Source organism: Mus caroli, chromosome 6 (genome assembly GCF_900094665.2).
Source record: "Mus caroli chromosome 6, CAROLI_EIJ_v1.1, whole genome shotgun sequence".
Lineage (NCBI taxonomy): Eukaryota > Metazoa > Chordata > Mammalia > Rodentia > Muridae > Mus > Mus caroli.
In genome coordinates, this window is record NC_034575.1 from 39586076 (window position 1) to 39591101 (window position 5026).

Genomic DNA, 5026 nt, shown 5'->3' on the forward strand with positions numbered 1-5026 from the left:
ACTGACCTATCTCTGTAATATGGGGCAGTCTCTCAAGCTCTTAAGGCATAATTATATTAATCAACTAAACAGAGTGCTGAAAATTGATTTTAATAAAAATGAAGAGTTTTAAAATCTAATCTAATTTTATTGCTTGGTGTGCATTAAGGCAAAATCAATGGCTGGAGGTTAGCATTTAAAACTATGAAAATGCATACTTTATTTTATTTTAAGTTGATAAAAAGTCAAGTGTCAACTTCATTGTACAAAATAATTTTTTGAGGGATGATCATGAAAGCGATCCCGATTAGCTTAACAAGACAGTACATATTTTATAAGAGTAGGACAATTTAACATGCTCTATTTTATTCCTTTAATCCTATAATGCAAATTGAGTATTGATTATTAGTTTAGATTTCCAAGGATTGAAACTCAAAATGCAAATCTTAAAATAATATATTTTTCTTTAAAGTAAGTCTAATTTGTTTAAACATTAAGTCAAACAGTATTCAAATTGAACAGTGAAATTTATTATCATATCTGATTCTATTTTCCTTGTATAAACAGAGCAAAACTTTGCTATGTAATAGAGATATTTATATTCTAAATTCTGTTACATTGCAACATGAAAGACATACTTAGAGAATCAATTTTATCATGCAAAATTGTTCTTTTTTGAAGTAAATAGTTGCACCATCCTTTTATTACAGGAAACAGAAACAATAAAGAAATCTGACACCAATTCTGATCTAAGTTCTTTTCCAAACTCTGTCACTTATAAAATCTTTGAAGGTGAAGCAACAACAACACAATATGTAACTTCAATGAGATAAGTTTCCTGTAATTCTATAAATTTTTAGAGAGTGAATGTCACATCTTCATAACTTATTAATAGTAAAATCTTTTAAGTGTCTTAGAAACAAGTTGCGAATGCTAATGACTGTGATGTGTTTTGAGGTAAAAATACTTTGAAATTCTTAAGAGATCCCTGATTGCCTCGAAAACTCGGGGTTAAACCACACATGCCCTTATTAATACATTGCTCATTCTCAGTAAAACGCACAGCAAGCACGATGCTTCAGCAGATTTTAAGCATTTTTCCTCTTAAGATTCAGCTCATAGGCTGAAGTGAAAAAATAGGAGAGGGGTCTAAGAGTTGGCAAAGTAATTTAACACTCATTTCAAAATGCAAACGTCCATTCTCTCTGCTCCTTTTCACGCTGTTCTTCTCTGCTTGAGAGCACATTCAGTCAGCCAGTCTACGGGATGTAACTGAGTGTGTCATTGTGCACTGAAGGCTCTATGCACCACACAGAGTCACATCATCAAATGTCATGATCTATTTCTGAACTAATTAATAATTTCCATCCATAAGGGAACTACGGTACAGATTTCTCTGGGTAAAGTGTGATTTTTTTTTCTTTTCCTTTTTTAGTCTTCTCTATTATACTACATCCTGATTGCAATTTCCACTCCCTCCCCTCTCCCTCAGATTCATCCCCTCCAACTCCTCTCAGAAAGGAGCAGAGCCCCCAGAGACATCAACCAAGCACAGCATAAGAAACTAAATAGACTAGGCACATACCAACACATTGTGACTGGATAGGCAACAAAATATGAGGAAAAGGGTTGCACAAAAAAAGCAACAGAATCAGGGACAGCTCTTCCTCCCACTGTTAAGATTCTGACAAGAACACCAAGCTACTCAACTAACATATATGCAGAGGACCTAGTTGAGATCCCTACAGGCTTCCTGATTTCTGAGTCACCACAAGTCCAAGACAGTTGATTCTATGGGCCACGTTCACCTAGTGTATCCCTGACAACTCTGGTGCTTCCAACCCTTGCCTCCTTCTCCACTGGACTCTGAGAGCTCTACCCTTGTTTGGCTGTTGTACTCTGCATCTGCACCTATCCATTGCTCTACAAGTTTTCTCTGGTCTCTTGGATGACGATTCTTCTAGGCTCTCATCCCAGTACCCTCTGCAGGCAATACAAACTGTAGGTTGAATGGTTTTTCTTTTTTTTTCTTTTTTTTTGGCTGGTTTGGCCTCCACTTGAGGCCTTGTCTGATTACAGAAGATGGCCACTTCGATCTCTGTGTCTCCTATTATTCTGACTCTTTGCTATATTTACTATCCTAGATTCCATGGTGTCTTCTTTGCACGAGGTTTTCACCTTGCACCTGATATGCCCCCCAATTCCAGTCATTTTACCCAGTATTTTCTTCCCTTCTCTTCCCCACATCTTGTCTTTCCTGTTTCCAACACCATTCACCCCTAGTCCACCTTCTAAATCTATTCTATCTCCCCTTACTAGGGAGATCCTTTTGTTAAGGGGACTTTTAGTCACTCCTTGTTACTTGGCTTCTCTGATCTGTGGATAGTAGTCTAATTGTATTTTACTTTACATCTAATAACCACTTATAAATTAGTACATGCCATGTTTGTCTTTCTGAATCTGGGTTACCTCACACAAGATGAGGTGTGGATCATCATTGGTGTATATTAATGGGATTCTGTGCAGTATATTAATACATGCTGGCAGTACCCATGGGGAGCAACCTCTCATCCTACCTCAAGAAATCACTGTTCTACATGTAGGGTAACTTCTTGAATTGTTTCTTTTCCACACATAACAGGCCTTTCTTGAAAATATTTTAATCTTCTTTATAACAAAATTTTATGTTAGATAATATTTTCTTTATCATATGTTTGTGGACCTATTAATTTTTTCTGTAATTGGACTGTTAGGAAATTTCTGCAATGAATATGGGTTTGTAAGTTATTAAATGGTGTGGTGATTTCATTTCACTTAACTGTCTACAATACTGTGTGTCTTAGTCACTGTTTCTATTCCTGCACAAACATCATGACCAAGAAACAAGTTGGGGAGGAAAGGGTTTATTCAGCTTACACTTCCATACTGCTGTTCATCACCAAGGAAGTCAGGACTGGAACTCAAGCAGGTCAGAAAGCAGGAGCTGATGCAGAGGCCATGGAGGGATGTTCCTTACTGGCTTGCTTCACATGGCTTGCTCAGCCTGCTCTCTTATAGAACCAAGACTACCAGCCCAGAAAGGGCCTTTCTCCCTTGATCACTAATTGAGAAAATGCCTTACAGTTGGATCTCATGGAGGCATTTCCTCAACTGAAACTCCTTTCTCTGTGATAACTTCAGCTGTGTCAAGTTGACACAAAATTAGTCAGTACACTGTGTTTACTTGACTTCTACTGTACAACTTACTTGTGGTTGGAGATATGAGTTGAGAACACTCACTGTTTTTACTAAGGACTAGAGTTTACATCTCCACACATAGTGGTTCACAATCATCAATAACCGAGTTCTAGAGGATCTGATGGCCTGTTCTGGCTTCTACAGGCATCAGACACACCTGTAGTACATATATATTTATGAAAGCAAAACACTGATGCACATAAAGGCTTTATTATTTCAATTATATAAGTTGCTCAACTTTAATTTTATCATTTGGTTGTTTTTGTTATTGTTGTCTTTTTAAAATTGTTATCCCTCATAGATTATGGATATCAAATCCATAACAGATATTTGGGTCACAACTATTTATGCAGAAATTTTACCTTTTATTCAGTTGAAAATCTTCTCTGGAGAAGGGTTTGAGTTTGACCTGAATTGCCATTTGTCAGGTTTTGCTTTAAATTCTTGTGTTTGTGCAGTCACAGTCAATATTTAAAAACTTATCACAATTGACTGCACTACTATCTTCAAGAGTTACCTGAGGATTTCTTGTGGTTGTTTCACTTTCAAGGGTGTACATTTGTATCTCTGTTCCATTTTATGTTGACTTTTGCTCTGGTGGATGGAGATTGTGCAGTAAGATTTTAATCTTCTGTATTAGTCAGGGTTTTACGGCTGTGAACAGACACCATGACCAAGGCAAGTCTTATAAAAAACAACATGATAGCCGGGCGTGGTGGCGCACGCCTTTAATCCCAGCACTCGGGAGGCAGAGGCAGGCGGATTTCTGAGTTCGAGGCCAGCCTGGTCTACAAAGTGAGTTCCAGGACAGCCAGGGCTATACAGAAAAACCCTGTCTCGAAAAACCAAAAAAAAATAAAAAATAAAAAAAATAAAAAACAACATTTAATTGGGGCTGGCTTACAGGATCAGAGGTTCAGTCCATTATCATCAAGGTGGGAGCATGGCAGTATCCAGGCAGGCATGGCGCAGGAGGAGCTGAGAGTTCTATGTCTTCATCCAAAGGCTGCTAGTGGAAGACTGACTTCCAGGCAACTAGGGTGAGGATCTTATGCCCACACCCACAGTGACACACCCATTCCAACCAGGTCACACCTATTCCAACAAGGCCACACCTTCAGATGGTGCCACTCCCTGGTCCAAGGATATACAAACCATCACATCTTCTATATATGGGTGCTGAGTATTACTATTAGGATTCATTGAATTGTCTGCACTTCAGTGACAGTTTCTGGCAGCGTTGTGAAGAATCAGTTGTCTGTAGTAATATGGATTTATTTCAGGGATCTGAATTATCTCCAGTTGACCTGTGTGTCTGCTGTTATGATGGCACCATTGCTATTTTGGTTACTGTTGTGGTGTTATACTATGCCTTTAAGTTGGTTACTGCTTTGCCTCTAGCTTTGTACAGTTTTTTTTTGGTCAAAAATTGCTTTCGATATAAGGTGTATTTGTTTCTTCTCTATTAACTGAATTTTTACAAATTATAGTTATTTCAATACTAAGTTACTATTAAAAGTCAATGTCTTAAATGACTTCTCAGCTAGTACAAAGCCTTTAGTGCAGAGATATATACTTTCTCTTTGTGCAACTCTCTGGGTGGTATGTCCCGTGTTTTCATGAAATCAAAATACATTGACCATATTAAGAACTGCTAAGCACTGGCACAGCTTTGAACTCTTCGGCTTTTGTATCACCCCCAGCAGGTCAGAGGTGCCTGTGTTCTACTAGTCTTTGGCCTTCTCCCAGAGATGTGGTCCATTCCCATGACAGAGAATGAGCTGAAGTACACAGGATCATTATTTAGCGT